This window comes from Lates calcarifer, linkage group LG6, assembly GCF_001640805.2.
Source record: "Lates calcarifer isolate ASB-BC8 linkage group LG6, TLL_Latcal_v3, whole genome shotgun sequence".
Classification (NCBI taxonomy): Eukaryota; Metazoa; Chordata; class Actinopteri; family Centropomidae; genus Lates; species Lates calcarifer.
This window is the reverse complement of record NC_066838.1, coordinates 11834319-11855418: the sequence shown is the minus strand read 5'-3', so window position 1 is coordinate 11855418 and position 21100 is coordinate 11834319. Positions and strand designations below refer to the sequence as shown.

The window sequence follows — 21100 nt, the reverse complement described above, 5'->3', positions numbered from 1 at the left end:
GTTTTACAGTCATTTGCTGTTCTATTTTGTTTTACTGTCTCGGGTGAAACTTATATTCAGTTCTGTTCTATTCTGTTCTTTTATGAAATTTACAACTATTCTAGCTCATCTGTGTATATGTAACACAAATTAGATTATTTACTAATATTTAATGCTGCAATCTATCAAAATCTTCCAAGATGTATTCTATTTCGTTCTATTCTATTTTACCAGTAGCCTACCTCATTTGTGGATCTTCATATGCAAAACTATTTTCCTTTTATTTACAATATATAATCTATATATTCTCCAGGAGACAATAACTGCATATCGTACTCTATTCTGTTATGTAATTATATGTTGTGATATTGCCCTTTTCCAGTTCAGTTCCATATATATATATACAGTGATTCACTCAGACCATCCTTTAGGCATTAGGAATGTTATCTTTTTTTTCTGGGTTCACTGGTAATCCAAATATAGTCTGGCAGTGTCACAGGTTTTTAAGGATGAAGATAGACCAAGTGTTGCTACAGACACACAGACACCCTGAGGACTCTCTTGGTGGATGTTCCCATCTTTGACCAGTGGGTGACGATATTTTACCGGTTGAACTTTGAGAACCCCCCAACTGTTCTCACCCCAAGATGAAGAAGGATGCTGTCATGCTGAGTGCCTCTCACATACACTAGTCTGTGCATCCCGGCAGCGATTACTCCCTCTTTATTCTCAAGTCCATCATTTATGACAGCATTATTTCAAACGTGGTCCGTGCCGTTGTAGCTACATAAGAAAAGACATACAGGTGGCATTGCAGCTGCTGTGCTACTCTCTGTAGTGGCGACACTTGGCTAACTAACGTTGGCTAATTGCCCCTGCTGCTGCTGCTGCTGCTACTATTGTTGTTGCAGTCTCTCATCAAACAAATCACAGATGTTGTAGATCAAGCTCTTTAAGGTAAGTGCTGTGAGCTTCAACCAGCCGTCTTCTTTGCCTTTGACATTCATCAGCAAACGAAGAAGAAATGACAAATATATGAGGGGATACTTTGTAAACGCTGGACTGTTAACGTACACTCTTGCTTGCTAGCCATTTGGCTAATTTGCCTATTAGCATCAGCTAGCTCGTTAGCTGATAGACTTGTTTGCCCCTTGCTGTTGCTGGTTACCATGAACTAACGTTAGCGGCTAGCGCCAGTGACTAGCACTGATTGGGAATGCCAGCTAGGAGCAGTGTAATGTCTGGATACAAACAGCCCGTTGACACCGGTTAGCGCAGAGCACATGCTGCACTCACATAATGATTTCATTTTATGAAACGGTTTGAGGATTTAATGTGTACGTAACCTTGCAGTATCTCATAGCAAGCGTTTTGCCATTTTGAATCACCTAGTGTAGTGTCTCTGTTGCAGGGAGTAGTCTGAGCCCATTCAGCTATTGTCATTAGCCCATGGCAACATTAGCCGGCGAAGCTAACTTGCTGTCTTTGTGTGCTTGACTTGTGCTCAATTATTGTTATCTAGCTTACAGTTTGAGACTGTTGACGAGTTTGGTCTGGGCTGGTTTTAAACAAAGCAAACACTGATTAACGGCACACTCGTGTTGACTGTTGAAATAAAAAAATGCAAGGCTTGTAAAATCCCCATGGGGGAAATTTGTCAACAAATAGAACCAGCAGAATTGGCATTAACACTTTTCACCTCTGGCAGGTTCAGTAGTTCAAAACACTTGAGTAGTAATGTAGTAGTGACTATGTAAGGTACAATTATGGCTGGATTTGTGCTTTTAACAGTGAAGTGAAATTTTTGCATGTGGTTAGTCAAAGTTATTATGAACTGTAAGTTTGAAAATAGTAAACAGAGGAGGATTCACTGACTTTGTCTTTGGCCACAGAAAACATCTGTCGTCTAAAAAAATAAGTCTCAAAAGATGGTCTATGCCCATTTTAATTTCTCTAACTTAAAAAGTCAGAGCCATTACACGCTAGTGATTTATTTTTATTGAGGGCTTATGACTCACTCCTGACTTGTTCACTTTCCTATGCCTTGCAGACTACACAGCTCTGCACAATTGTGGACTTCACCATAACTAATGAATATACACTATGCTGAGTGATCAAAGGAGTGAAAAAACATTTGTTTTGCTCCATAAATGCCAAGCTATTTTCAGTTAACTGAAAGAATGTAATTTAACAACAAAGCCTGTATTTCCTTACTTGTCAAAGTGCCACAATATTAGGCTGAGTGTAAGGAAATCTTAAAAAATTTACCTGAGATCTTGGGAGTGCTGCATTGTAAAACAGTGATATGCTCAGCACCACATTATGTTTAATTTCTTTGAACATGGACAGGTTTTTATACTTGATCTATCTTATCATTGCCACCTGTTCAATCTTCCTGATAATGACATGGCACTGCAGAGAGAGGTCACTGAACTGAAAAACAAGGTTCACATGCACATTTCGCACGTCTGCAATATCTGTTACACTAGAGGGTTAAGTAAGAACCCCCCACCCCACCCCTCTCCCACCCACACACACACACACCCATATGGTCAGTAATATTTTGTAAGGCGTACTGCAACATTGTTTTTGCCTTTATTTTTGTGAAAAAATACACCAGTTAAACCACAACCTGTTCAGTCAGACGTTAGATTTCCCTGGGCATATCCTGTATCTGTTCATTGCAGGTCTGACTAACACAGCACCTTGATCAAATGTTTTAGCTCCATACATCTTGCATATGGCACGTCTGATGTTTTAGTGGGTTTCATGTCTGCCAGGAGCTTAAGTGGTTGCGATTTAGATTTTCTTTAACTGCCACTTAGACTATAAACTTGCAAGGTTAGGTTATGGAGGTCTGCCATTACAGGCTATACGTTGATTACTACTTCAGCACAACTATGACAGAAAAGCACCTTAATGTTTGGGTTATGGTTTTTGTAGAAGGGAAATTCTTTAGATTCAGCCAAGAGGATAATTTAAAATGGCTTAAAACTGAACATTTGTGGTGTATTTTTTTTAGTTAGTTTCTTTCATATTATTCCGAGGTCATTTTATGTGGCTTTTTTATTTTGTATAAATGTGCAAAGTCCTTTTTAATCCACATTAACTGGTTAGTTCAGGGGTCAGACGAGGTTAGGATGTTTTATAGTGTTTCAATTTGAATCTCAAGAGCAGCAGTGGGTAAAATTACTTTGAATCTCATATCCACTGACACACCCCCATCCATCGAATGTTAATCTAGCTCAGTGGCTGTAGTAGCAGCAGAGTAATGATAAGAGAAGTGTAATAACCCTGCTATTTTCCTTGAATGACTAATGTGTGTTTGAGCAATGGCAGCTCCCTGTGAGTAATATGTGGTAAAGGGAGGGCTAGACAATGTTAAGGAAAATCCCTTTTCACCGTGCCCTGACACCTCTTTGTTGGATGATTTGTCAATACACATGCTCAGGAATTCAATGTTGACACGCTGTGCTCGAATGGCGTCTTGCTGTTTTTCACATAGATGCCGTCACTACATTTTTCTTTCACCATGAATTGTCATGAAAGATGATTCCCCATTATAATGCCCGGGTCTCGTCTCAGAGCTACTTCATGCTGTATGCTAAGGCATTGTGGCATTGTGTTGCGGCACGAGATGGTGCTTTACCCTTTCATCGGTGTGGCTAGCCAGTATTTTAAAGAAGACATTTTACCTTCAGCAAGGCTATTGTGTTTCAAAGAAGGGTGATTAGGCTGATTTATTGTTTTGTTCAAGACTGTTTTGCTCAGGGATTTCATATACAGTATGAAATTATGTTGGCAGTAGAGGTAGGCGAACAGTGAAAAGTCTGCTTTCAAGAGCCAACACAGGAAACGATGTGAAATCAAGCACCTTCAGATTTGTAATCAAGAAAGTGTGTTGCCTCGTATTTATATCCTAATGACTATGCATAGCTGCAGCAAAGAGGAGGTGGACAATAAGGAAGCAGTGGATAAACTGATTTAGCTTTTTCCTTTCACAGTGCTAGATATCAATTTCATTGCAAGATATCTAGCTGTTACATAGAAAATTAATGCTCTGAACAAAGGAGCAATGTTCGCTCAAAGACCTCTTGATGGGCCATTCAAGTGCTGTATATTCATTAAAAATAACAATCTGTCAGCACTTACTGACAGCACGCACAACAAGCCAAGCTCTCTTTATTGTTCTCCAAAGATGTTTTTCAGTTCCTGTGCCAAGAGCTGGGTAATTGGCTGTAGCAAAGCCTTGCATGTGTTGTTTTAAGATATTGGACTGACACGCACGGGGCACACTGGCAGAAATGCCCCCCCCCCCTTCCTGGCTTATCCCAGCAAGTCAGAGGAGGCAAGATGCTGGATGTGTTTTGTGTTCTTTGACAGCTTCCCTTCACCTCTCATAAGAAGAGATCCAAGTGTGCTGCATCATATCTCATCTTTCTTTGATTTGGGCCTAGCTCTGCAGCTCCACAATTGTGCCAAGGAGATAGTATTGGCAAACGCTATCAGTGTTAACAATTGTTAGCTGTCTTGCTACATATTGCTGGTGGTATTTGATGCACTAGATGTGATCAAATCTGCTCTCTCTGTGAGCTCAGTCACGGTGAAGTCGGTTTCACTTCATCCTGCATATGCTGTCCGTGTCTCACTGGGCTGGCTTGGCATGGATTCACGTCTTAACTAATCAGACACATTGTGTTTTGTGTTGTTGCCAGCCTCTCAGCAGGTGCTCATCAGGTACAAAAAAGGCAGAAAAAAAGTTCTCTCCATATTTTCCATGTTTGCCTTGTTCAATTTTGTATGTGGGTTTTAGGCTACGAGACTGCAAAGTGTTGTAAGTCACCGCATTTCATTGTCCTCTGTGATTTATGTACATGAGAGATTGTACAATGGAGTGTGGAAACTGGAACTGGAGGCTTGGCTAATGTTTGTAAGAGTTGTGAAGCAACAGCAAACAAAGGACAATGAATGCATTAAGTAGTTGTGATGATAGTGACTGCACGGCTGATTTCTTTCTTTTTTTTGGTCACTAGTATCGAGGAGTTTTTCATGTTGTTAGATTGCTCATGCGTCTCATTAATTATTTGTTAAAACACACGTTAGCATGCAAACAGTAGCCTATTTTTTCAGTATTCGGGCATGATAAGCTAATAATAGCATTTAGTCAATTACAGTGCCAAAAAGCATGAATTGAAAGTGTTCAAAAATAACAGTCAGCCATTTGCCATTTCAGTAAAAGATGAAAAATGAAATGGTGTAGGATCAGCTGGCTGGCCCCTGAGGAGAGGGAGAGAAAGGGGGGAGAGAGATGAGGAGGAGGAGGAAGAGTGCTTTGCCGCTGTGTGTGTCAGTGCTGATTAGGTAAGAGATTGCCTCATGTAATGACACGGCATGGCGCTAGTGGTGCAGAAACACAAACAATACATACCAGTGTTTTACTGCGCGCACCCCCTGCAGCTGCCTGCCTGAAGATGTTTACATAGACATATACAGTCTCCCTTGAACATTTCAGAATCCTTAGATGGTGCCCCCCACCCCTGTATTTTCCTCAACGACACACAAATTTACTCCATCCTGGAAGCCAATAGCCCTTTTCTCTGCGCGCTCTTTTTCTTCTGTAGCAAAGATGAAAGATGGAGGTGATTAAAGGGAAGGAGCACAATAGAGTCTGTGCAGTTTTCTTTCAGCACTCATTGTTGCTATTGACAGCAGTATTTTTCAGCACAAACATATATTGTTAAAGAGGCTACATAACCTGCCAAACCCTCTGTTCTGTTTGCTGAACCTTAGGGATAAGGGAACGTGTCATATTCTATTCCTGCCTGTGACAATTAAGATTTCCATTGAGGTATTGGACCCAATATAGAAAGCAATGGTGACTGAGTTTTCACTCATTAGCTTGGGAAATAATAGACCTGCCTCAGGCTGAGCTCCATAGTGTTGGATCTTAGACAAAATGTAAGGGAAGTGTATAGATCTGATGGGTTTTTTTTTTTTGGTTTTTTGGTGTTATAATTATCAGAGAACCACCATGATTAGCAAGTCTAAATGATGCAGTTGATTTAATTGATTGTTTTATAGAGAGATATGTCAATAACAGCTGTCTGTTATCCAGACAAACACGTCTTTGTCATTGATGAAAGTGGCAGTAATGGCTTGTTATGTTGTGTTTTTTTTCTGTGCAATATTGGGTATGCAGGACATTGATTTTTAACACTGTGGAAGAGACAAATCATTCATCCATCTTTTTTACAATGTGCTGCTTGTGCTCTGTGGCCTCTCTGACTGATACGGGCATTGCACTGATGTTGTGACTGCGCACATGAGGCACAGTTTGTTTGCAGAGACCAGACCTGTGACTGATGTTTTAATGGAGACGGCACGCAAGCCAGTGGTGAGCTCAGGGTTCATGGAGCTGTCAAGGAAATGACCCCGGTGACATTGTGGCTCTTCCCCACTCTCCTCTTCACGAGGTGCCTCTGGTAAACTGTGTCCTTGCTCGCCCTTGCAGGTGAGGTGCACCTACTGAGCCTGCTGAGCCTTCAGTTTAGGTGCCGGGACTTAGAGCTGGATCGACAAGGTTTAAGGATGGACATCTTGTCTCTGTACCCCTGTTCCAGCAGCCAGCACAGAGAAAATGAGTTCTGAGGATTGGGTTTAGATTTGCCACTGTAGCACTTCCACTCTGATACACTGTAGCTACCATCAGGGGAAGGTTGTCAGAGAGAGAGAGAGCGCGGGGGAGAGAGAGAGAAAGAGAGAAAACAGCGAAGCACAGCAGTGCTATCTAATAGATCAATTTGTAATAAATCTGTTGCCTCAAGCTGTTGTTGTTCGCTTCTACTCAGTAAAAGGTGTCTGCGTTTCTCAGGCAAGAAAATGCTTGTCAGGCCGGGCATACAGAGCTATCAGTGAATGAGACGCGCCTAAAGCACAGTAAATCATTTTCTCTGTGCTCACTTTACATAGGTCGAACACACTGCTTTCTTATCAGCACATTCCATTGGTCAAAAAGTGAGGTTATAACCAATCGATAGGGCTGAGCGCTGAAATGAGGAAGTAACGCTCCCCTCACATTAAATTTCCCCATTATCCAATATGAGCCATTAATCATGATGAAGGAGCTATTGATTAGGCTATCAGCCAAGGTTGGTCAATTTATTTGCCAAGAGTCATTCCACAATGTGAGGATCTGTTGAAGTAGTGCTGCTTTACGAAAACCAAGCAGCAGGAATTGAAATGGCCCCATTATTATGACAACAGTTTGATCTTTAAGGTAACAAAAGAGCGGGCCTCTATAGAGACCACATGGGACCTCTCCTGCTCCTCCTCCACTAGCAGCCATATGGACCGTACTAATTGTGTTTTACGCCAACCATTTTCACCGATCCATTGGGGACTTGTGGAAGTGCTGTAGCTATAATGTCACCAGCAGTGGGCTGGCTCATGAAAGAAACATTAGCAAGCGAGATGAGAAGACAGGAAGGCAATACAGTGCAAGTCAACACAATTATTGATTTTATTCAAATGAAATGTGTGGTTCTCTGTTCTGGATCTGACGTCGGTTGCCTTTAAAATATGATTTCTGTTATTTCTCTTCCCAGTTGTAGCTCAGACCAGCATTCAGTTCGGTCTCACAGATGTACCTTGTCAGCCAGAAAAATCAAATTCTAGGCATGATGCCAGTGTCTAAAGATAAAGCTAGTAAGAGGACTTATTCTTGTAATCCCATATATCTCCGAAGATGTTTCATCCTATTAATTGATGTGATGATTTTCCAGAGAAATACAGTTTATTCTGATTCTGACCAGTACAACATTTAGCCAGTTGTAAATCGTCTTTCATCCGTTTTGTTTTGTGACAACACAAATTCAGAGGCTTGAATGTTGAATGTAAATGTGACATTCACCGCATTTGCTTTGCCCTTCGGGCCAGGGATTAGTCGTCGAGTGTTTGAAGTGCTAAGTGTGACTGAGGCAAATCAATGTGTGTTTTAACGTGTTTATAATATACAATTATGAAAAGGGCACATCTATGGAAATTACATCCTGTGAAGGAGGGAAGGGGCGTTGCAATGGTGACGACGGAGATGAAGGGGGGAGAAAAAACGTGGGTGCATGTGTTTCATTGTGTCCCCGCTAACAGTTTTCTTGTAATTATTGAAACTGATGTTTGCTGCGGAGCTGTAAATCTGCAAGATCTCCTGTTAATAAAGCAGCAGAGGCAGCCGAGCCGCTAGACTGGGAAATAAAAGGCAATCAAGCCTCCGACATCCTGTCCCTCGCCCCAAAATGAAGCAGCAGAAATCCTAATTAACTGAGAGGATGAGCAGCTCTTACTACAGTGCTTGGCTAGTCAGCTCCAGAACTGGTTGCTATACTCTAATGAAGACGCTCTGCTAGCCGCCTGCAACCTCTCTCTCTCTCCCTCTCCCTCGCTCTCTCACCTTTTCCTCCAGCCCTCTCTATCTGGCTTTGGCTTGCCTGAGGTATTTTCTCCTCCTCAGGTTCTCTCCTTCTCTACCTCCTCCTCCTCCTCCTTCCTTGTATGTGAAGTTGTGGATGTGACCGTTGCACTGATGGGAGTGAGAGAAGCTTTGTTGCCTTGAGGTGTCTGGGAGTCCTGCACTGGAAATCGGTGAGCTCGATGATGGCCTCTGTGATGGTTATTGCTGCTTATGTAAAGTGCTGTGAGAGAGAGGGGGAGAGACGGCATTGATCTCCTCCCATTGATTTCATAGATCCTCTTTAAGATGACAATAAAGTTGTCTTTGTGTGTCATCTTCAAGTGCTCCTTTTCAAATCAGCGGTGTGGCAAATTACTCCTGTCATCAGCTGCCCATATTCAAACAGCACTGTGTGATCATTTGTGGAGTTGAAAGTCAGGTTAAACCTTGCTTAGCTCACTTGATATTTGTTTGTGCCTGTGCAGCCGCACGTCTTTGAACGTGACATTCAGCAATACACCGGTTATGTGTTAGTGTTCCAGTATTCACGAAAGCTCGTATAGGCCTGTAAAGTAGCTCTAATACAAAATAAGATATGTGCTGTGAAGTGAATGCTGTGTTATAAGCCACATCTTTGTTGTTGTGGAGGAGTCTGTGATGATTGATTTTTTTTTTTTTTTTTTGAAACCCAAGCTTGCCTCAGCTCCCAGCCAGCTGCTCCTCACTATTTACCTGTAAACTTGTCCTGTCTGCTTCTGCTTTGTCTATGGATGGCCGCAGAGCTCTTTCTCTGTCCCCCCCCCCCCCCCTTTTTGTTGTACCAAGCAGCCCAAAAGCCTCCAGGGATGAACAGACAAATAGAAGACACCGAGAGGTGAGGCTCAGTCCCCACATTCTCCCATCTATCTCTCTCCCTTGCGAGCACTCTGCCAGACAAGTTTCCGGGCACTCAAAAGCAGCAAATCGACTCACTGTAGGATTCACTGTCACTTAGCCGAGCTGGGGCATAGCAGCGCACTAGGAGGCCAAATCCTCCCCCTCCTCCTCTCCCCATTTCACTGCCTTCCTCATATGAAGAAAATGCTATTTGGCATGGCATTGCTGAGTCCTGGTTCTCTGTATAGATGGGCTTATTCCAGTCTAACCCCCAAAAGCTCTTTCTCTGCCTTTTCAGTTATAAATTAGTGGGGTGCTCCTGATGATGACTTGATTAAGTGCTCGTCACATTTTAAATTACTGCAACTGGATGGGTCCAGTGAGCAGCGTTCCATGTTGATTTGCTGTGGTTAATTTGTTTTTTTTTTTTTTTTTTTTAAACAACAGGATTGGCAGGTGAGATAGAGCAGCACCATTGCATGAATCTCTCATCAAGGTTGGGGATGTTTTGTTTGTGCACAGATTTCATGATTGTGATTGAGCGCGTGGAGAACGCTGTCAGACTTTCAGTCTTCTCTTTTATTCTTGGCACAAAGCAAACGATCTGCCTGGCACAAAGCCAGCGCTTCCTGCAAACACCGAATGTAGTAAGCAGAGGAAGGTGGCGTCTGGCTTCACATCGTGCTCGTGCACGTGCACTCGGGATGCACGCACAAGCACATAGACAACACGTGCTCGGTTGTAATGAAAGCCAAAAAAATTCTCCTGACAGCAGGAGTTTAAATTTCACTCCTCAGTGCGACAGCTCTGTCACAGGGAAGAGATTCACCACCACCTCTGGCAGCCCTCAGAGACCCCTCCTTGGAGAACCAGCAGTCCTCCTGTCTTCTCCCTGTTTCCCTCTGTATTTAGCACTCAGTCTTTTCCTCTAATCAACGACAGGCTTGTGTAAATCTCTACATAAAACAATGCACAATGCCGCTTTATTTCTTTTTTCTCTTTTCCCTCTGCCTGACTCTTCCCCAGAGTTTTTTTGTCTTGCCTGTGCAGCTGCTGCTGTGAAGAGGATGACAACAGGCAGAGAAAACTAAAAGGACACGTCGTCTTTATCCCCTCTCACCCCCCCCCCCCCCCCCCTTGTTTTTCTCTTCTTTCTCTATTACTCTACCTTCCTAACGTAGCTGCTTACATTACACAGGGCTTGTCCACCTTGTGTCTGCTGTCGTAGAGAGATAAAAACAATGAAAGTGAGAAATACTTGTGACATTCTCTGGGAATTTAGCTTGGGAGTGCAGGTGTATGGGGGGTGGGGGGGGGTATGGAGGTCAAATGAGTAGATTTTTCTTTTTTAGACTTGTGTGTGTGTATTTTGTTTGTAACCAAATGGAGAATGAGGGAGCTCAGGGGGTCACAGGAATCGACAGGCGCGTTTTAATTGCTTGTGACACGAGAAATGAGAAACAATAATGTGTGACTAGTGGGCCCAGGAGATTACAATCTGGTCGGCCGCTTAAAGGAGTGTCAGAGAGATGCATTACCACATCTCTGTCTCTCTCTCTGCCCCTCTGAGCCATAAACCACTCACGAGCATTTAGCCAGCAGTGATTTCTCCTCTGTTCACCTCCTCGCCCTGTTCGTGATCCTGTGGAGCCGCTGGTGGAAAACCTCCCAGGCGTCTTGAAACAGTCCTCGTGTGTGTGTGTGTGTGTGTGTGTCTCTGCTTGCAGCCGTGGTTCTCGGCAAATCTCTGCAGCACCACCTGATTTGACTTGGTAATGGGGCATTGATGAGTCTTGGGGGAAATCGGAAAAGGAGCACAAAACTGTATAGCAAAAACCCACTACTGTGGGGTGGCGGTAATGACAGCATCAGGCTTCTCAAAAGCAATTGACAAAAGAGGAAAAAAGAGAGCGTGAAGTAAAAAATGGAGGGCTGTAGAGATATAGCTGTCATCTGTTGATGCCTACAGCCACATGCTTTTCCAACAGGGGGAGAAGGAAGCTAAGAGGTGGAGATGAGCCTCAGCACCCAGGCTTGAAGTCGATTTGTATTTTTTACTCCGCTGTACTGAAAAAGCAAGCTCTCTCCTCAGGACAGCAGATTATTTACATCTTTAGCAAAGCTCATTGCTCACAGAATATTGAGTTCAGTGTGGAGGACATAAAAGGTAGCCAAGCCACGAGTAGTAGGAGAGATAAAAGCAGGATCGCTTAAGCACTCTGTGTTATTTGGAGCACATTTCTACTGCTGTTGATGTAGCCACTAGCCTAATAATTCATCTTGCCTAGTTCTTATCGCTCAGCGCATGCCCACGCTCATGCACATGCGCGCACACCACCACACGCGCACCTACACACAGTAACTACTCACAAACACAAATTCCCCACGCTGGCGAGGGTAGACCCCTTCTAATATAAAACAAGTGATTCAAAGATGAAATGCTCATCATTCTGCCGTCTCACCATGGCCATCCAACAGATGAGTAGTGCTGCTAACAAAAAGCAGGGCTGCCTGCGCCCAGCTTCCTCACAGGGGCATCTTGTCTGTGTTATCACTCCAGCTAGTGCAATTAATATTAATGTGCTTTAAAGCCCGCTCCAGCAGCCCTGCTTCTCTCTCTCTCTCTCTCTCTCTCTCTCTCTCTCTTTCTTTCTCTCTTTCTCTCTCTCTCTTTCTCTTTTTCTTTGTGTGAGTGTGTGTGTGTGTGTTTGTGACTCAGGAGGAAGAGAGCAATAAAGCCAGCGGGGGATAAGAATCTAGGCAGGATATGACAGTCCTCATGTCAGCTGTCTTAGAGCTGGAGGGATATGTGGATAAAGACAAGGGATGAAGCTGAATCCCAACCAGACAGACAGACAGGTAGTACGGCGTGTAGGTAGAGACTTCCAGCATTCACAGCGGCTTGGCTGGGGGCTGCGCACAGCCTGTTTATTTAGTCATGTTGTAATAATGCTTGACCTTTTCTTTCAAGTCCACAGCCTGACCTTTAGCACCTTACTCCCCTGCAAATTAGTGTGTGTGTGTGTGTGTGTGTGTGTGTGTGTGTTTCTTTCTTTCTCTCTCTCTCACACACACATGCACACGTGCAGAGAGCGAAACGAGCACCTCCTTTGCAGGGAGCTTCATGGTCTGCCAACTCCAGGAGTGGATTGTTCCAAATTAGTATGCATTAGGTGGTTAGTGCAAAGCATTTAATTATGCGAGATGGCACTAAACTGTCTATGTTATGATTAGCCCAACACGTTACAACCTTAATCTCTTCATTTTTTTCCCTCTCTCTTTCCATGGGTGAGGAGGAGGTACAGGGTGGGGGTAATAGACTGGTGAAGCAGGACAAGGTGGGGGTGGGTTGTTTTTTTTTTTTTTTTTTTTTAGAAATGCTACCATATTCCCATTAGATGTTACAAGTATCCCCAGTATCTCTTCGGGCAGTGTTTTCTCCCTAGAAGGATTTTGATATTTTCTTGTCTTTCACCCCCCCCCACCCCCCTCAGATACTTTGTCAGACGATATTGAATCAAGCCGCTTCCTTTTATGTGTGTATGTGCACATCCCCGCTCTCTGTTTTCACTGAGCCGCTTTTCATGGTAGGCAAGGCTTTTTTAATCTTGGGCAGCAGGCAGCGGTGGCAGAAGCAGCCTGGGCAGTAGTCAGAGCGAGCCAGGCAGCCATCCAGCCATCTAGGCAGCTAGGCAGTCAGTCGCTGCAGTGGAGCCCCAGCAACTCCCCGGAGGAGCCCATTATACAGGAGAGATATCAAACCATGAATCATTTACGCCAGTCCTCCCCTCCCCTCCCTTTTCCTACCCTTGCACGCAGCCCTGACGCCCGGCCGGCCGCCTGCTTGCCGCTGTCTGCATCTTTAATGAATGATTATTGCATTTCATAAACATGGGCTACAGTAATTAAAGTATTATTGATCCTTTCCATGTTGGTGGACAAAAATGTGGGTTTTTTGCTCTCCTCTTCACATAACATCTTTTTTTGTCACTATGCTGGATAGAAAAAGTCCCTCTAGGAACAGCAGAAGGTGATTTATTTAGCCTGACGTTGTGATTGCCCCCCCCCCCCCCCCTTGTTTAGGCATTTCAAGAATAGGCTTCATTCAGGGAGGGAGGGGGTTGATAACACAGTGGGGTGGGGTCTGTGGGTCGTTTCTAATTGTGCAGTATGGCGTGAGGATCGTGTTGGATGGTTTCCCTATGTTAGTGTTTTGTGTTTTGCGTTAAAGGTGTAGGGGCACAGGGGTTAATGTGCTGGAAAAGAGTGATTTAGGTCAGTGGTCGTGTCTGCATCTGTCACTCTGACAAGCTGGCGCCCTAGGAGGCTGTGCGGCATTGAATAAAGGAGAGAGTGAGAGACAAGTGAGAAGAGAGCTGGCTCTTTCAAACGGAAAAAAAACGGAAAACCTGACTTGACTGTGATTTGTGCTCTCAGCGACAGGCACCGTGTTACAAGCAGCCGTTTGATATAAACCTAATCAGTTTCACCTCTTTATTGAGGATCAAGACAGCTAAAGCCTCTGCAAATAAGTGTACGTCTCCCTGCCTTCCTCCATCTGTTTCTCCTTCTCTCCCACCCTCTTCCTCAGCTCTCCCTGCTGTCATCTCTCCTGGTCATTTTTCCCCTCTCTACTTTCACTTTTTACCACGCTTGTCTTTCTCCCTCTCTCTCTCTCTCTCTCTCTCTCTCGACATCTTTGCTGTGTTTCCTCATCCACCCTCTCCCCAGTTTCAATCAGGAGTGCACTTCAGTTTCTGTGTAAATATCACAATCACTGATGAGGAAAAAGTGCTGGCATTTCCACAAGGGGATCAGAGGAGCCATTTTGTGTATCATTTATTAATGTGTCTATCTCCTCTCTTTTGCGCTATCTTCCCAGGACTTGTATGGATTCTTTCCTGTCATACAGGCAAAAATATAGCCCTATTATTGTTTGAAAAATTTCCAAGTTTAGCAATAAAACTTCCTTGTAGTGAATAATGTCTACCCTCTGATTAATTTCTTCTCTGTAATGATTTTTTTCAGAAGATTGTATTACGATGGTTGGTTAAAACAAATGATATTTATTCTGTTGTTTGTCTTCACAAACACTGCTCAATAATACCATCACAAAAACAGTGTTGCTAAACACAACCTAGAAATGTGATGATCAGATTAATCCAGCCATTTAAAGTATGAGATAGCCTGTTTGAGCTAGCCTGTGCTGATTGCTAGCCTTTTCTCTGTGCCCTGTGGCTTGTCTCTTTTGTTAGTGAGCCACATGGCTCTCTACAGGGCTTAGTCTAATCAGTGCTAAATATTCAGCGGTAGCCCATAGCCTAATCAGCCAGAGCATAATCATTGTCAACCAATTGCATTCCTCTTGACCTCCCAGATGGAGGTAGACTGCACAGCCTCTCCATAGTGCCGCCTCAATTACTGCAGCAGTAATGGTGATAAAGAAGACCACAGGCTCAAATGAAAATGGCTGATTGATGTGGACACACATGGCTCATAATTGGATTTAAAGGAAGGATGTTAATGATGTTAGGGGAGCTGTAGAGGAGCGGGATTCTAAACACTGACCAGGTATTTAGTGATTTACCCCTCCTGCCTCCTCATCTAATGCAGTTGTGCATCACAACAGTATCCTCAGGGGTCTTGGCACCTAAAGCACAACCCTCTTGTCCCACCCCTGCAGCAATGTCAGAGAGTGTGTGTGTGTGTGTGTGTGTGTGTGTGTGTGTGTGTGTGTGTGTGTGTGTGTGTGTGTGTGTGTGTGCGCTTATGTGTGCTGCCAGTGACTGGCTCTCTTATGCTAGTGACAGCTGTGGGGTCAGAACAAAAAGCTGTCTATTTCCAAAGCAGCAGCCCTCCTTGTCCTCCTGTGCAGCACACACACACACACACGCACACACACACACATACACATGTACGCATAGAATCAGTGGGAGAATTTGGGGAGATGGGATCTGTCTGTCCTAGCTGCTGCAGTGCACAAGGCTGCGGCTAAAGCTTATTTTCCTTATTAATAATGTATCAATTATTTTCCCAATTAATCAATGAATATTTTGTCTAGTCTGCCTTTCAGACAGCTCAAAGTAATGTCTTTACATTTTTTCAGTCTAACAGTAAAAACAAATGTTGCAAACCCTCACGTTTGAGAAACTGTAACCAGGAAATGTTTAGCATTTTTATTTGATGTGAATCATGTGACTAATTCATGATAAAACAGTCAGTTCTTTAGATTGACTAATTGATTTATTAACAGGAGGAGGAGTTGGTCAGTCATGTTGCTGGGGGGCATTTCAGAGACCTCCTTGTTGTCTGACTGCTCTTCATTTATTTCTGTTTATCCTAATGGAGAGCGTTAAGCGAGGGATGTAATTAATTGACCCTGGCGGCTCAGAGGGCCCGTGGATGAGTCCGGGAGCAGGTGCTGACTGGGCTGCCCACTGTCTCTTACTCAGGTCCTCATGTCGGTGTGCATATCTCTGCCGGGCGCCCAGTGCTCCCCGCTGACCGATTGGCTCAGACGGCTCTTGGTAAGTGCAATGATGCTGGATGCCTGAGCCTGCGTGAGCGGCATAATACCAACTAATGCCTGAAGGAGCGCTCTCCCCCATTTCTCTCTCTCCCTTCTTCCCTCAGCTGCTGCTTAGCGAAGCCTGGCCAGTGCAGAGCAGAGCTGAGTGCCTCCTTTTCTACTCTCACTCTGCTCTGCCTGGCAGTTTATTAAAGGGAATACTAGCTTTTTCCTCGCGCCCGGGCGTTTGATTTCGACAGCAGCAGAAGCTGTCATGGCAGATAAAAGGCAGCGGGCCCCAGAATTACGGTGCACACAGCATCTGTATTTACTGCGTCATTCTCCCTGCCTCTGACAAGGGAGGAGGAGGAAAGGAGGAGAAAATGGAGGACAGGCTGCTGCATTCATGTGTCTTTACATTGACATGTCTCATCAGGGAGAGAGGTGGACAGACAGTCTACAGTGAAGCCATCAATCAGCCCCTTTCAATACGCCTGTCCAGCACACTGTTATACTCACACATAAAGACTGACAAAAGAAGGCATTATTGCTGCTGTTGACACACTTTTATAAACCTATTTTTATATAATAGTAGGGTGATTGTAGTGTGCCGGCTAAAAATGCCAAGAAAGCAGTTGACATTTTTGAACTGAGACAAAATAGATTGATATGATTGCTGGTGTTGTTGCTTTGATTTTTGTTTTTCAAATTAGCAAGTAACAAACATAAATTACACAGTCATCATATATAGTCATAAAAATATAGTCAGAAGTGATTTGTTCTTATCTTGAGAGTAATTGATTCCTCAGATGTTTGCCACTTTTAGTTAATCAGATAATTGGTTAAAATGATTTATTTTGATTCCAATTTTCTAAAAAGCGTTTTCTCTCTAAGCCTCGCCTTGAAAACAACTTAACAGAGAGACCCATTTTCCTGGCAGTATCCCTCACTGAGGCTGCAGGTCATGCTAATTTTTCATCGGCATCATTTCATTGAGCTTTAATTAACACAACAAGGATTCGGTGTCCTCCAGTGTCATCCACTCAGACAGCTAATACAAACTCATTAGCCTAACTCCCAGTAACTCTAAAACAAAATGATACTACACTGTTTACTCCTGTGGTATATATTAGAATTGATTATATTGATGTATTCATCCACATAACTCAAGGTTTTCAGATCGTATCGTCCTGTAGGCCATTTCAATGTGCTTGGTATTAAAGGTGGAATAAGCCTTCTGTATTATACAATACAATCCTGGTGCTAGTTTGTTTAACCTGCTTGCGTTGCGTTTGAGGCGACCAGCTGTCTGTCTTCTTTGCGCGTCTCGATGCTCTAGCCTGTGGTGACAGCAAGACTAATGTATTCATGGCGCTGCCACGGTGAGAGGCATTACTTTACCTTTGCTTAATTGAGGGGAAACTCCCCTGACACCTGCTTAGCACAGCACTCGTCGAGCAGAGCGGCCAAACTCAACCCTAGGAGCTGAGGCCACTGAACCCTGACTGAGAAATAACACAACCCGAGACCACCCAGGGACTGCCGAGGGGAGAAATGATTTAATAATGTTGATGAGATATTACACTGAGTCCTCCTCCACACCGTCTCCCCCTCTCCCTTGCTCTCGTTCCTCCTTACCTGGGGAGGGAGACAGCTCTGACTCAGTGCCTGAAGGTGTATTTAGATGGGGCTGCTAAATATTTCATACCCTAAAGACAGAGAGACTGAGTAAAAGAAGAAGAAGAAGCAAAAAGAGGAGCAAGAGGGGCAAAAAAAATCAGTGCAGAGGGTTTTGACATGGATTGTGGAGGGAGGTTAGGGAGTGTAGTCAAGGGCAGTCAGGGCAGGCTTGTAATTGGCTGACACCAGAATATAGCAGTGGAATTGTGTGTGTGTGTGTGTGTGTGTGCACACGCAGTCAGGCAATGTCTGAATACTGTAAGGCCAAATATATCGCTCCAGCCAGACTGCATTGCTTTCAGGGTGTTGATATGCTGCCATCACCTTGCACTAGAGTGAATGTTGATCTCAAGTACAACAGACATAGTATATTATTTTCCTTGGGCTCTAATACCAACCCCCCCCACCACCACCACCTTTTCAGTGATACAGGCAAGGTCCCATCTGAGACTCAGCATGACAGCTCGACTGAGCTCCTGCCTCGTTTTTAATTGTCCCATGCCCCAGGGGCTGCTGGGAGCTAGCTGGGCGGGGCTGAACATTTTCTCCGGGGTGGGGGTATGAGGGAGAGGTGGGTGACAGAATACTCGCAATGTCAGGTGCAGGTGCGGAGAAAAGTGATGGAGAGGGGGCTGACAAGCCTAACCGCGGGGAGCCAAGTAGCGGGAAGCCGTTCGCTCAGATGGGAGAGGAGAGAGAGGTTTATGTAAGAGGGAGGCACACAGGGAGGCATCCATCTCCCCGCTCCAGCGCCACTGCACTCACTGATAGATATTATGTAGCTGTTATCAGACACCACTGCTAGAAATGTATGCAGAGAGCACAGCGTGGCCTTAGTGGTACAACAGCGATAGATTTTTGTACTGTGACTGATAGTAGCCTCTTGTCTTTTCATTCAGAGGAAGTTTTATCATCGCAGGACTTGAGGAGTCTGTTGCTTTCCCTTTGTCTAGTTCACTCATTCCTCGGTTTATAACATGTCTGTTGGACAAAACATCCTCCCAGTCACATTTTAAACCATAACCGTCTGCTCCCACCGTGGTCTTGAGTTTTTGTTATCTGGCTCAGCTTGATAGATGTGATTAGTGCTCAATAGTAGTAATCGATTGATCAACAGAAAATTAATCGCAGACTCTTTGAATAATCATTTAATGATTTGTTGCTTTTCCTTGTCTAAACATAAATGTCTAAACTAATATCTTTTAAATATTTTTTTACTGGGAAAAAAGTAATTTGAGTATGTTGCCTCAGGCTCTAGGTAAAGGTGATGAGCATTTTAAATATTTTTTTCACAAACAATGAATTAATTGAGAAAATAATAAGTGCCATATTTTCGGGAGGCGGTGGCTCAGGAGGTAGAGCGGGTCACTCTCTAATGAAAAGGTCAGTGGTTTGATCCCTGGCTCCTTCAGTCCCAGTGCGGAAGTGTATTTGGGCAAGATACTGAACCCCAAATTGCCCCCAATGTATCATCTGTGTGAACAGGTGTGTGTGTGTGTGTGTGTGTGTGTGTGTGTGTGTGTGTGTGTGTTAGAGTGCTTTATACTTATGTAGAACAAGCACTGTATGAATGTCTGTGAATGGGTGAATGTGACGTAGGAAAGTCCATTTACCTTTATTGATAATTGAAATAACCGGTAGTTGTAGCTCTAGATGTGATTATGTTATCAACTGCATTTACGTGGACCGCAGCAATCTCACACCTGACATTATTCTACATTTTTATTTGCTGTTTAGCTGCCTACTCCACATTATGTTGCCGTATGAGTTTCCTTCCAGTATTCTGCCTCATGCCACACCATACATCTTGCAGCTACAAGAAGACTGAGTCATATGGTAGAGCCTCTTTTATCAAGCCGCCGGATCGCTTCAAAACACTGTCAAAGCTCCGACTGTGATTCATCATTCCATTAAGGTGTACACATATTGAAAATGCTGTTGAATCATGCAATTGGAATACATGTCTAATGTGATTATACTTTCTGTGGCTATGACCATATTCAGGTTGGGTAATTGGAAAAGTGTTTTTACATGGCAGTTTATCATTAAGAATAACATTTCAATTGGGTGAATTATTGAGAAAGAGCAGTCCCTGTAAACGTAGTCATTGAGCTGTTGAGTCTTTTTTTTTTTTTTTTTTTTTTTTTTTTTTTAGTGAAACATCTGAACAATAGCAGAGCTGTTCAGGGCTGCTGGAATTAAATGTTGTGCAGCCGAGAGGAAGCAGCAGCGTGGATTTGGGCCTTGCTCTTCCTGTGCTGCTGGCACAGAGACGTCATCCAGCCAGTCACACTGGGGTCAGAGGCTCTGAAAATAGCCCTAAGGGGATTGGGGCTGCACTGATAGCATACCTGCTGTTACCCTGAGATGTTATCCAACTGCAAGCCAGCCCAGGCTCCCTCCCAGCTGCTGTGCTCTGCTTTGGATTGTTCTGCAATACCTCACACAAAGATGGAGTGGGGCCATTATACCTCTGGCTCTGTAACACTCCCCGTAGACACACAAACGCACACACTCATGCTTACTTACACCTGCACAACCACGTATGCACCTGCCTGCAGCCATGCATGTCGTCGCTGCATCTAGGTCTGCATATATTTGTCTTTGCCCGTACAGATCATCACACACACACGTATCCATATATGACCACACACACACACACACACACACACACACACACACACACTTATGCACATCAAACCTGATTGCACTGTCACCGCAAAAAGCTTCGTAGTGGCAGCACAGGCTGGCTGGCTTTTTTTTTTCTACAAAAGGGTCAGAGTTGACTGCAAATTACAGCTGGTGGCTGACCAAGGCCGATGATGGATCTCAATGCACTCAGTGTTTACCCACACACCTGCACCCCCACGGATGGGAGAGACGGCAGGCACAGCCGAGAGCACACAGCCATTTTGTAACACCTCAAGGAACTCTCCCTCTTCGCTCCCTCCTCTCCCTGTATGAGGAATAGATGAGGTGGTGCCATTAAGTGAATTTGCTGTTATTTCCCCAGGCTCTTAGCTGAAGATGTCAAACCTCAGCCAGTGAGGCAGCCAAGGATGACTGCCGACTCAGTCAGAGGCAAACACGCGCGCACCGCACTCTGCTACGCACATGATCAGCTTTCATGCTCCTGTGTAATTTATCAAATTGCTTGGGCATGTGATGAATGGGCCCAGATCTCAAAAGGAACAAAGGCATTAGGTTTGCATTAGGTCGCTGTTATGCCCATGTAACAGCTTAGAATTTAATTACAGTAAATGGTAAACATCGTATTCACATTTTCTGAAACAATAATTCAGTAGGCCTAATTGCTTTGTAGTTTCACAGACTACACTTGAGCAATTACACAAGTGGAATCGGCTTGTTAAACAAAACTGTTCAATCCCATTACTTATACTGCAGACTACTATATTCACTTACTGTGTGGAATAATGTTCTCTACGTTTTCTCACGAATGCCCATGCTCACACATCCTTACTGTAGAAGAGCCTGGCTCTCTCCTGGTGGTTTGTCACAGTTCTCCATTGTATTAGACACTGCCTCTCCTTCACACTCCGAATCCCCCCCTTCGTTCTTTCTTCCTCTCCCTCCCCTTCCTTGCTTCCTAA

General features: G+C 44.1%; 1 protein-coding gene across 2 annotated transcripts in view; it reads left to right on the top strand.

Moving 5' to 3' along the window:
- Positions 1–606: 606 nt before the first annotated feature.
- The window catches only part of rerea (arginine-glutamic acid dipeptide (RE) repeats a), a 122335-nt gene continuing 101841 nt past the window's right edge, over positions 607–21100 (top strand). For both annotated transcript variants that reach the window (XM_018665881.2, XM_018665880.2), the window contains exon 1: positions 607–936. The gene's annotated coding sequence lies outside the window, so the exon portion shown is untranslated. The remainder of the gene's footprint in view (positions 937–21100) is intronic.